We start from the raw sequence: 13,119 nt of genomic DNA, 5'->3' as shown, positions 1-13,119 counted from the left end.
CCACTTCTGGGGAGAGAGAAAGGGATGTCAGGAGGGTTCATTAAGGAGGAACATTTATTTTAGTACGGGTAAAAAGAAGCAAGACAAGGCTCTTTGCTCTTGCCAGGGGGTACCTTGTGTTTTCCAGCATATGGTTTTGTCATTTTCTGGTAGGATATAGGTATCCTGAGGGTTTTTTTTTTCCATCCTGAAAACATATGCCACAGCTTTTTTGGAGTGCTAGCCACACAAACACATTCTAACAGGAGCAATGAATAAACTCTTCATGTTTGTCACTCACAGTCATTTCTTCACATTATTTTTTTTTCTGTGCTTATGCGAAAACCTCTGGGACAGTTTGTGGGAAATGGAAAATAAATCTCTAAATCCAGTATGTGTCAATAACAGAAACGTGTTCAGTTGATCTCATATCTATAACTGTTATTTTGGGCAAACTGCAGATGGCAGGATAGTAAACATCCTCACTTCTAGCCCAGACAGGCTTTCTATGCCCTGCCTTCAGTGGGGAACCTGCTGCTGTAAGGGCTGACTCTGAGGAGGGTCCCGGGGGACCGTGGTTGTGCATGGCTTAGCCCCAGTTCCATCCCATTTTTGAGCTGCTGCCTTCTTTTTCTGTTCCTTGGCCTTCCTTGCTTCCTTTACCCTGGTCCTATCTCCCATGTACTCCCCTCTGGCTGCCGGCTGTTTTTCCTGGCACGTGGAGCTGCGATGGCTCTGGCAGCGACAGCTCCTGGAGCTGATGTCAGTGCTGCTTCCTGAGCTGCCTGGCCAGGCTGGCTGCAGCCCAGGCACACCCTCTCCCCAGAGCATCACCTTCTCTGCCTGCCCATCCTGCTGCTGCAGCAGCCCCTCAGGGAGGAGGAGGCTTGTGCAAGTGATGGAAATGGAAGGTTAATGAGCCTTTCATGGCGGTTTTCTGTGAGTGGCCATCTCCCACGCCTGGAGCCTCCACACTGGGTTTGTGGCATGGTTGGAAGTGGTGCCTGGTTTCTCTTCTGAGCTGTACACACCTTGGAAGAGTTATGGGAAGCTTTGACACACGCAGGCTTAATGATTCTGGATGTCTCTGCTTTTGTGTCACTTTGGTATCCATGTGCTAAATCACCCCATGGTTTTCTATGGAAATTACCAGGCTGCTGAGAAAAGAGCAGAGCTGCATGTGTCCGTTCTTCCAAACAACAGCCCAGTACATGCCACTTGGTATTTATAGTGAGAGGGAAAAAGGGAAGAATCACTTTAATTTGAGAAATGTCTCTCAGAAACAGCAGTAATTTATTCCTAGGCATTATTCTTCATTAAGAGCTACAGACAGCTGCAGCCTCCCTTTAAATAGAAATTGCTCTCTGCAGGCATGCTATACATAGGGCTTCAGGTTTCTGCCATTTCTCTGCCAAAAAATCAGAAGTATTTCTCACCAAATAAATGTTTATTCGGAAAGTCATATTTCCTGGCTTTTATTTCACGTCACAGGCTTCTGGCAGCCAGGCGAGAACAGCTCAAGGCTGTCGTTTGGGAGAGGAAGCTGAAACAGTTTGAGTCTCTTGTGGGGCTTCAGAAAAAAGTCTCTGACCATAACTCTGGGCCTTCAGTTTGGCAGTTTACTTTAGCTGTCGAACATTGGATTAAAATGGATGCTGCAGAAATCCTGCAGGGCAAGTGTGCCTATGCAGATGCGAAGTGAGTGGTGGTGGTGAGTGTTTCTATGCATCAGGTCAGCTCACCCCTCTGTTGGCCCTGAAGCTACAGCCATCCTCAGACTGCATGGGTGGCAAAGTGGCTTTGGCAGCTGACAGCAGCTGAGCTGTTTTGTTGCTGGGGGATTCCCCGTATGATCAGTGTATGGACACCTAGGGACAGCAGGCGAGAGCTGGGCTATGCCTGCTTGCACCCAGCAGAGAGGTGGCCAGGGTGGCTTCAAATCCTGCAGAAGGAGGTGCAGCAATGAAGCTATAAGCCACCAGTGCTCCAGAGGACCAAATACCTTTCTTTATTCACTTCTGTGTAGCTTCCTTGGATTTACCTTTCTCTTCTCCACATCCCTTCTGGCTGGCTCTTCAACTAATGATTTCCTTAGCTGCCTTTTCCTCACTGTCTTTTCCAGCCTGAACTGCTGAGCTTCCAGTAAGCATCTGCTGGACCCATACTTTCCATTCAGTGTGCTAGCCCCTACCACTCCAGTAGATGACTTTGCTGTTGTAGCAGCCCCAGCTGGTTGTCTTTTGTCTTCTGTGGCTATGGTGTTCCTGTCAATACATGATGTTTTCTTTCTCCATATCTCCTCCCAGTTCTACCTGCAATCCTAAGTTTATGGCTTATAGTATGCAATCCATATATTAAAATAATTTTTAGTTAGGTCATTCATTACTCTCTTGCTTTCTTCTTGTCCAGTGTAGGTTCCAAGTGAGAAGCTGTAATTTCTCCAGGGCTAAAATCCAAGTCTTTGATGGGCAGGCATGACGCCTGAGGCCACTACATGTTGCTACTGGTTGTCAGCTTTGTAAAACTTACCCTGCAGAGCAAAGAAATCTGGGCACAAAGATTGTTCTCTTCTCTACTGTGGCAAGCTGTAGTTTCCCAGTCTGTTTTGCCTTCCCTTCATTGTCTTCCAAGCAAATGGCTGTAAGATTATGACTCCCATGTTTGGACTGAGAACAGCTTTTGCCTGAGCAAACAGATTTCTCTTTGGCAGTCACTTTAACTGCTGCCCCAGCTTTTTGCTGTCAGCTTTGTTTCATGATTTGGCATTAGAGAAGTCCAGGCAGTCCTAGTGCACAGTGCATTGGAGTGAGTAAATGCAGCGAGGCAGGAAGGTGAATTATGCCTTTAATGATCACAATACCAGTGTGGTCCATGAGACCACAAAAAGCATCTCCTGTAGTTCAGCACTGTAGCTTTTGGTTTCTTATCTTTAACTTGGTGGTGCCAGCTGGAGAAATTTCTGATCCTTGTTGGCAACTCTGCTTGGTCCAAGAGACTTCCAGTGAAACCAAGAAGAAGCACTGGGAACCAAGCCCAGCCTTCACAGGTTTATAGCATGGCATGAAAGCTGCCCTGCTGTTTGCAGGTTGTTTCTGGGGTGCAGCTGATCAAAACACAGGTGTCTCATGCCTGTGAGAATTTCTTTCCGCTTTTCTTACGCTTCTTGTGTTTCACTGCTGCTTTCTCGTGCTGCTGCGATAGTTAGCATTGCTTGTGAGCTGGTTTGCTGTGCCCATGGTGACCCTAACAGTATCTCATAACCTGCCAATGCTTCTCTCAGAGCTGATAATGTTTGTGGCAGCAGCAGCAAGAAGAGAATATAAATTAAGCTCTCCTAGAGAGGAGGTTTTTTCCCATTTTCTCTTTGGAGCATGTATTCAAAAGGAAAGGCTGCTGATAGTGGAAGGTTAGTTAAGAGGAATCATGAGCCCTTTCTAGCAGAATATTATTCTGAACAACTTGTTCATTCATATTTATTTCAGGTTTGTTTGCAGCCTGCTCGGTATGTTGACCATGGATGCATATTTTGGGAAGGAGTATCAGATACTTTTATTCAAACTGGGTATATTGATGTTATCAGGTTGCCTTCTCAGTGAGTTTTATGTTTCTCGTTGTTAATCAGCTTAGCTGCTTCCAGCTACAGACACTGATGAATGTTTCAGAGGCACCTGATGGCACAAAGGTCAAGAGGAAGAAGATAAGCAAGTTGACAGGATTGCCTTTAGCTTTTTTTCCTGTTGAGGTGTCAGAACTAGAGACAAATTAAGCAATCCAGAGGTGCTGTTTTTTATTTATTTATAATGAGTTTTCTTGGCAGCTCTTTAAATAAAAGAAAAACCCTCCCTACAATGGCACATAACGTTTATTGTGGTAGTGCAACTTATTACCAAGTTATTGCGCTAGTAATAGAAGAAATCTGTTTGCGAAGTGAGGGCTGTATGAGATGAGAGGAGGAACATTATTTGTGGTTTTCTGTGCCAGGCAACCTTCAGTCAGAATTGGGGTGGTGATTTATAAATTCCCTTTGTCTCACTTCCAACATTTGGACTGCAATGAATCCTGCTAAAACATTACAAAAGCTGTGTCAGTTGAAAGAAGCTGGGCAAAATGTGGCTTCCCAGACAGGTGTACCTTTGTAAATAGAGCTGTGGAGATTCCTTACAACAGAAATGTCCTTAATGGAGGCAGTGGGAAAATTGTGCTTTAAGCCCTCAGCTCCCAGGAGTTTGTGTCTCTGGCAGATAAAACTTGTCTTCTTAACAGCTTGATTCATCATTTCTGATGCAAATAGGTGACAGAAAGAAATTTCAGGTAACATGAACCTCTGGTGAAGTAAAAAGGAGCTTGACACGCAGGGTGGAGCAACAGGAAGAGCACTAGAGGAGCTGACACTTTTCATATTCACAGTTAAAATTGTTTGGGCCTACTTGACGTTGTTTGAAGGGAGTATTTTTTGTTTGTTTGTTTTTGTTGTTGGTTTTTTGGTAAAGCTGTGCTCTGCAAGCGACTTTGTTAAAGAGTCAGATTCTTACGGGGAAAAGAGACAAAATGATGTTTCTTAGTCACTCAGTCATGTACTGCTGCCTTTTGAAGTGGGAAGGTCCTCGTACCATATTTCTGAGTTAAGACATGTCCGTTAATTCCACCATGCAAATCACCAGGATCCTTTTTACTTTCACCAGAAGCATTAAAACATTTGTATAACTATTTCTATTCAATCTGAGGGATAGCCTGCAGAGCTGTCAAGGAGATATAAATACAAGCACTTCCTTCTTGTTATCATTGACCAGTCAGACCAGTTCAGCTGAAGGGATTTGGCTTAGTAAGCAGTCCTGCTGCTGCTCATGGCATCTGTAGAAAGGGCTGTAGAGCTTTATATGTCTTCATTATAGGGTGAAGTCTCTTCTTAAATTAAATGAAGCTGTCAGGCTTCATTAGCTCTGGGTTTTCTTGTTGTTATTATTCTAATGTAATTATCACTTTTCTTCAGTCAGCCTTCTGCTTGCCTACTTCCAAATAAACTCTTTCCATCTGGAGAGTATTTCGAGATAGGGAAGGTACAGTGAAGTAGTGAAACTATTCTCAGCATTGTGTTTTTCCTCTCCTTTTCAACTACCTAGAATGCTACACAAGGAAATAGAAATAAACAAATACACAGCAACCATAAGAGAATCCTCTTCCCTCAAAAAAGATCATGCAAAGGAAGGCTATTGAGTATCTGTTTAAGCACTCGCAATGGGAGAAAGCATCATATGTTGATATATAGGATCCCTGCAGTTCTTTGCTTCAAAAAAGCAGCATTAAGAACTGAGGAATCACCCCACTCTGCTCTCACATGACAAGACACGTTGCTTCAGCAGTAAGTAGTTCTTGGGCATAATGAAATACCTGCTGGCTGCAGGGAGTAAGGAAGGCTCAGTCACGATGGGTACATCTATTTGTGCATCCAAGCCCTCTGCAGAGATTCCCAAGCTGACAAGGTGCTTTGCTCAGGCTAATTAGCCCTGCTTCTCTCCTTACATATTTTCTGGTTATGCTAATTAGACTGAGCAGGGTGCTGCTGGTGAGAGTCCAACAAGTGTGTCTGTACAGCCTGGCCCTGCAGTGCACCCTCCGAGTGCCTGAGCCCGCTTGGCACAAACCCCCGAGTCTGTGCCAGTGGCTGTGCAGCCAGCACAGGTACTGCCTGCAGTTTTACTGTGCAGCCTGTCAAGCATCACTCAGCCTTGGGTGGCTTGCTGGGACTGCAGTGGAGGAACTAAGTGGTAGGGAATATTTTGAACTGCTCATAGCCTGTAGCCTTGTTGCTCTCAGAAAAATCACATCCTGCTGGGTGTCTTCGGTCCTGTTCATTCTGTTGCATGTGAATGACTTTCCTGATTCTGGAGGTGGTGCTCTGGAGCCTGAGGGAGTTAAAGGCATTGTGTGAGGGGACAGAAGTACCAAGGCAGACAATCAGAAATGGTGAAACTGAGGAATAAAAGTGTGAAAAACTTAGACTTTTCATCATGTTTGTATGTGCAGGACTGACAGGCAAATGGGCTGGCATGTTGAATTAGATTGTGAAACTTTGCTAATTAGCTGTTCTTTTCCCACTCCACCTCTCCCTTCTTCCTTCCTAGGTGAGGTTCTTGCAGAATCAAATGAGTGCAGGGATAGGTGACTTTCATAATGTAGTATTTTAACATTCAATTCCAGCTAAGTTTTCTATCATATGTTTTTTCAAAGACTTACAGAAGACAGGTTTTAGAAGAAACAATCAAAGATCTTGACGATCCCAAAATGACTAGAAATAAAACTGTTTTCACTCATTATAGTAGAAGTAGCTTTTTACTCCCTGACTGTTCTTCCTCTGACTGGCACTTTCCTGGGAGATGCAGTTGAGAACAAATGCGTATGTATACACACATACACGTATGCCTATCTATATATACATTGATCTGAGTGAGCCTGGGAATGGAAAAGCAAGTGCAAAAACATATGCTGGGTTTGGCAAGTTGGTCCTTTTAGTTGCACAGTTTCCTGATTTACTTCATTTAAAAGGTGCGTTAATGTTCTGTGTGTGACGTTCTGAAGTGTGATCAGAGCTTGGATCTCGTCAAAAGATGGATGTTCATGTTTCATTCCATCTTGTGAAATAGTAGTCTTCAAAATACCACATCAAGCCACAAATAAATAGCTGTGCTGGATTATTTTGGGGAGTTGCAGTTTCTAAGACAGTCAGTATGATCTCAATCATTAAGTGAGTAGAAAGTGTTTTGAAAAACTAGAAAGAGCTTTGTTGACTGAAATGGCTGGGTCAGAGCTGAAAAAGAAGAGTTTGCTGTTTTAAAACATAGCAGACATTTTAGACATTCTTATCAGGATGCTTCAGTAACGCAGTAGTGTGAAAGACTGATAAGGGAATGTGCAATAGCAGCCCTCATCATTTAAAGTGCCCAAACTTGGCACATTCTGTGGCAATGTAAAATAGCAATAAATATAAATCTCATGTTCTGGAATTCCCGGGTCTCCTTATTAGCAGATCAGTGTGCAAACACTGGCTCAGTGTGTCTAGTACTAGAGGGATATGTTTTGTTCCTGCAGACGGATGTGTGCTGGCTCTGCACCCCCTGGCACATGTATAAGACAGAGTAGATTCAGAATGAGCTGTAGTCCACATTTTCTAGAGGAAGTCTGTTTTGTATAAACCACACATGAAATCAGTGTGTACATAATTTTTCACTGTAGTGCAGGTATTTCACCAGTTTTAAATCATGACTTAGTTACTAGTTTCAGTCGAGCTGCCTGGTAAGAGCTTGCCAGGAGCATCGTAACAGGACAGCTCAATCAGAATTCCAGATTTAATCCTGCTCCTTGGTCATGTTGGCACTGGCAGTTTTCATTTTGCACCCGGATCTGCACCAATTAAATGCATAAAAATGGTTTGAAGGAGCAGGAAGAGCTTTGTTCACTGAAATGACTGCACTGAAATTGGAAGTGGGAAGCAGCAGGAGGAAGAGCACTGCACTACCAGTGGCAGGGGACGAATGACAGTGTTTGCACCCCATGGCCCCCATTGTGAAGACCTGAAGTAGCTGTTTTTTCTCTTACAAGCTTGAGCCCCGAGCCTGCTTGTTAACTTCTGCATGCTTTTAAGGCTGTCTGGCATGTCAGGGCTGGAGCCTTGAAGCAGTAAAGAATGGTGTTTATCTTTGGTCAAAGAGGGAAAGCACCATGCCAACACAAACCCGCTTGTCTGATGAGACCAGTGCTAAAGGTAATATGTAAAGCACTGGTGATTGTTTCTTTGGGAAAGCAATTGGAAGTAGGATAAATGGTCCTTCATTTAATTATGATTGGCATTTTAAGGCTTATGACAATGTACTTAAGCTCAATGAAGGCATTTCTATTTACACATTTCCTCCAGGACTTCAAAATGTTGCAAAGAGCACAATAAACTTTGATTGTGGTTGTGCAAAGCTGGCAATATCAGTGTAGCTGAAACTGAAATTACACTCAGATGGGTTTGGTCTCAGTGCCTGTATTGTGCTGGAAAACCCGAGTGATTTGGTTTAGAAAAGATTTGTCATACTAAAGTGCCTCTTCTTGGTTCTATGGGGGTTTTTTTGTACTTTCCATTTCTGTTTTGGCGAAGATGGTGTGGGGGATGAGGAGTTGCAGATTGATGATTGTTTGTCTGTAAACCATCTTACTGGAACAGAGACTGTAGGAGGCTTTCTCGTGGCTCTTAGTCAGACCACTGCTTTATCTAAACAGTGTGTGACCCTCCAAGATGCTACATGTGGCTCTAACCCAGCCTACCTGCCTGATTAGAGTGGATATGGACATGTTTGTAGCAGAGTGAGGGGAGCATTCTTTTGGGGAACTGTTCCCATGTGTTCTTAAGTCTTTCCTTTCTCATAGCGTCCTTTCACTTGATTTATTTTAATCCAGTTCAAAGGTGGTCCAGGAAGTATAATTTGATGCCTCAACAGAGGAGGTTACAAAATGAGGGCAAGGCTGTGTCCTGACATCACAACATGCTACTTTTGACACTGCATTAATATGCAGTAACTTGTAGTAGTAGCAATGTAGTAACTCAAAACAAACACTGCAAAGCCTTTCATCTCACACAGCGGTTGTCACTAGAAATGCAATTGCCTTTGAGGACCATCAGTCTTAAGACTAGTCATAGCAGCAGGTGGACAGTTTATGGAATACAGTTTGAGGCATTTCCTGGCCACAGATGTCAGACAGGGTGACAGCAGGTGGGAGACTGATGGCAGAGATCAAGACTTGCTGGGCATTACTTGACTCCAGTTTTATGGTGGAATAGGGAAGAAATTGTATCCTTGATCTTTACCTGAAAACAGTAAGAAAGGAAGAGATACAGAGAAAGATATGCAATTAGAGAAATAAACCAACTATTCATGCTGCAATTTCATATCACTTCTTGCAGTAAAAAGTTAATTCAATAATTCCTGTCTTCTTATTTTAAGAACATTCCTCCCTTTGTAAGAATTAATTCTCATATGAAGAATTTGAAACCTAAGGGATAAAATAAGAGACTTTTTTTAATAAATAAGCAATGACTTAAATTATTCTTGAGCAACTGCCAGTTACTTTATTCTTTTACATGCAAAGGGAACAAAGGAAAATGGTAGAAATTCAGCTTTGGTAAAGTTTGGTTTAATAGTGCTATGCGTGGCTGGATTTGAAGAGCAGAGGAAACATGATGGGTTTTTTAAGAGTGGGGGCTTCAGGAGTTTGAGAAGACACCCGATCCAAAATCTGGAATTTCAAATGCTATCTTCTCTCTTGTTCAGTCTTCTTTGAGATACTCCTTTTGTTCTTAATTTAAGCACACAGTTTTGTCTTATGTTACCTTTTCATTAAATGCATTTACAATTTAAGTGCACTGAACCTGTCAAAGGCTAGTCTTGCCTTTTGGACAGAGAATTGTATTTCATGGTATTTATCATATCTTTATAATTTTTTTTCCTCTGTCCTGTCTGTAAATGGAATAGCTGGTGTTTAGATACTAATATATTAACTCCAGAAGCCCTTTCCTCCTGTACAACCTGTGTTTTTGGATGACTCCACTGGTAAGGCACTGACTTGCAGTCAGGAGACACAGTGGCAGAACCAGAAGGAATAGTTATCTGATGGGTGACTTGAGGCATGTCATGACCAGTCAGTGCTGCAGCCTAAAAATGCAGATAATTATACTGATATCACTCTTTGGTAAAGCATTATGAAATGTTTTCATGAGTATTTCTGCTCAAGAGCCTAGTGTTTTTAGTTTGGATTCCAAGGCCATGAGGTGTGCATGGTGGTGATGATGCCTGTCTGTTTGATTGCCCACCCCCATTTTCCCCTTCCCCTCCCCATAACACTGTCTTGGCTAATTCCCACCAAATCCTAAAGGAAGCAAAAGTCTCAAAGACAATTAAATTCCTACTGTTATATTTGTTGTTGTAGCTAAATTCAGCAGGCAGGGGAGGTGAGAGGCATGAGCTACTGTTGACACTGAGAGGAAAGAGACAGCCAAGCTCTGCCCTTGGTAGCTCTCCTTGGTGGTGGCCAGCAGTGAGTGAGTCCCACCTCTGCATCCAGAGGACCTGAGGCACCTTCCCCAGGTGCCAGGCCAGCATGGCAGGATGGGGAGCAAGGCTGGGCTGTTGAAGGACACCAGAGCAAAGATGGTGCAGAGATGGATAAATTCAGAGGGAAGGCAAAGCACAAATCCGACTCTCTGTTCATTGGGATTTGTTGTTAGAAGGGCTCTGGCTGAATTTGCCATTCAAAATCCTGGAGGTGTTTTTGTTTCTGGCTGCTTGAAATACAACTTTCTCATGTTGCTGGGATGTTTTCACTCTTCTGTACAATGCTGGGTTCCTCTGCCACAAGGAGCTCTGAATCTTTCCGGATTCTTTCGGAACCTTTGGCAAAGCTCTTGAGCTCTGTCCCCTTCATGCTGCTCACATTTAGCTTCTGCAGTGAATGCAAAATGAGAGCTGCCCTCTTTCCTTGTAACTGTGCGGCTTCTCCCCATGTATACCAAGTGCAAGAGCCTTCTTGTTCTCATGAAAAAATTCTCTCTTTGTCATCAATATACACATTTAATGTCTGGCAGGCCCTGTTTTCAGTAACTGGTGACTTTCTCCTTTGCACAGTGCTGTTTGTGCCTCTAGAGCACTGACCTTTTTCTGCACAAGCCCTCTCACTTAGTTGGCACAGCACTCTGGTTTTGTATTGTTCTGTACATTGGAGGCAGCTACATGGCAGTAGTAAATTCACAGGGATGCAAATGTATTCTCTTGTTTAGTAACTCTGTGGGGCACATGTTTATTTTGTACTCTTGAGTGATGTTTTTAAATAATACTGTATATACAATAGATAGATTTAAAGTTGACTAACCAAGAAAACATCCTCAAGGCTGAAAGAATAAGTGTGAAAGATATGCAAGAGTTGCAGGCTGGTTTTTAGCTCTGCTTTGTGTCTGGCAGGCTGACGTGCATGGCTGTAGCAGTTAGATGTCTCATTTGCACACCCAGATAAAGCAAGGGGAGTTTAAAGCAATCAGATTAATCTTGTGTCCTGGAAGAACAAGTTTATCCTTTTCAAGAGAGATTTGCAGATTGTTGGTAATTTGGTTTTGTTTTTCTTTTTTTTTTTTTTTAATAAGGAATGTTTGCAGAAGCATCCTTTCACTGGGAAGAGGGGACAGGTAAGCAAGTAGCCAACTGACCACAGGCTCTGTGGCTTCTACAAAGGCAATTATAGGAAGACCAAGACTCTTAAGCTACTTTCATTCAGATCAGTTGTTTTCAACAATGTTAGTTTAGATAGGTCAAGAGTTCAGTTGCTTTGAAATGGAGAAGCCATGATCAGGAAGGAACATGATTGGAAAAGCATCAGTCATGGAAAAATAACTGTAGCCTAGAGTCAGCTTTCAAGTCTCCAAGTCTTTTTATTGACTTGATGGACTTAAGGTTATGCTTTCAGTAAAATAAGTCAAGATCAGACTTGTCTCTGAAATAATTTTCGGGTGTTATTTAAATATAACATACTTTTTTGCCAACTCTTGAGTTGAACTTACCATTACTGCTGTGGCTTTAGTAGTCAAAGCCCATTTTGGCTGGGCGTTTGAATACATAAATGTAATAAAAGGATGCTCCAAACAAAAGAAGTCATGATGTGCACATGTATGTTTGCATGGAAAATGGAGGTTTCAGACAATGTACACCTTGGCCTCCAAATCCACCTATCCTTGCAGTCATTTTGGATGATAGTGGATAGTAGCCTGGGCTGTTGTACAGTGAACAGACTAATTAGTCCAGGAAGGGCACCTCTAACTTCTGGTTGAAAATCCCGTCTTTGAATCAAAGGAAATTTACAGCCTGCAAATAGTGTCTGAATCTGTTTCAGATCTTTGTCTGTTAGCTTGTCTGTTATTATTTTTGCTTTATTTTCATGTACCTCCTGATTGCATTGAAGCAAGAGTATTGCATTTTTGTGCTTCATGCTATGTCTGTTTTCCTGACAGGATGGGACAGGTCACTGCAATGCGTTTTTAAGGTGTTTGCCTTACTAAGTTCCCAGTGTCCAGACCTCATGCCTTCCTCCACTTCCCTCAAGGACTTGTTAACCAGTCTTATAACATTCAGCCTAATTTTCACTTTTTAAAAATTCCCTTAAGTTGCCCAAGACACCATCTTACATAATTCTGTCTAACTCACTTGTGATGTTGGATATAACAGTAGGGATGGAATCAGCAGTAAGTGGATATACTGGTAATTGACTGTTCCTTTAGTGCATGCTTGGAGATTCTCCTGAGAAGCTGCCCACATGATATGTCAAACCCAAAAGCAGAGAAAATGTGCTCTGGACAGGCACTGAAACTCTGAGATGTTTGGGTTCATCTGAAGCAGTGTGACTGAGTCTTTTTTGTATTGGCTGATTGAAGGACTCATTTCATCACTCTGCCTTTAATTTCCTTCTACTGCTCTCAGTTCTTTCTTATTTTACTGTCAGTCCTATATGCTCTTGCAACACTTAGTTTTCATTTCTTCCTTTTTATTTCCACAGTAGATGGTGTAGTCACATCCCACATGGCTCTGCCATCTGGAACAGCTTCCCTGACTCATATTCCTTTCAAGTTTCAACTTTATCCTTGGCCTCTATGTGATAATCTTCCTTGTAATAAAACAATCACATCTTATGCCCAGAGGCTTTCAGTTCTTCTCTGTTCAGTTTCCTTCCTCAAGACATGTAGCTCTTACCTACCCCTTGATACACAATGTATATTGTGATCTGTACTTATTAGACATGAAAGACCTATTTTGGAGACACCTAATACATAGCTGTGTCTAGTTTTTGTTCAGGACAACACTTCAGGGCACACTTACCTTTTTAACACCCTCTTGTCTTTTTGATTGCAGTCAGCTTGACTGATTGAAAGTTAGGTACACGTGTAAGTACTGTGGGTATGATAAAGCCTCAGCAGTGAAGCATGGTTTTTTGATTTTCATTTTTTAAAAAATCAACTAAAGTATGTTGCACAGTCTGAAAATAATAAAAGATTCAACAGAGAAGATTTCAAATTTGATACTATATTTCCTTAAGTCTCATCTTGAAAACATCAAACAAAAATAT

General features: G+C 42.4%; 1 protein-coding gene across 2 annotated transcripts in view; it reads left to right on the top strand.

The window, feature by feature from the left end:
* Window positions 1-13,119, top strand: part of ATXN1 (ataxin 1) — a 216,097-nt gene that overhangs the window by 133,949 nt on the left and 69,029 nt on the right. The window contains exon 8 of one of the 2 annotated variants that reach the window (XM_058810080.1): window positions 11,150-11,191. The exons of the other annotated variant lie outside the window; for it this stretch is intronic. The gene's annotated coding sequence lies outside the window, so the exon portion shown is untranslated. The remainder of the gene's footprint in view (window positions 1-11,149; window positions 11,192-13,119) is intronic. 2 annotated transcript variants of the gene reach the window in all.

This window comes from Ammospiza caudacuta, chromosome 1 (genome assembly GCF_027887145.1).
Source record: "Ammospiza caudacuta isolate bAmmCau1 chromosome 1, bAmmCau1.pri, whole genome shotgun sequence".
Classification (NCBI taxonomy): Eukaryota; Metazoa; Chordata; class Aves; order Passeriformes; family Passerellidae; genus Ammospiza; species Ammospiza caudacuta.
Note: the sequence above shows the minus strand (reverse complement) of the source record. Positions and strands in the feature narration are given on the sequence as shown.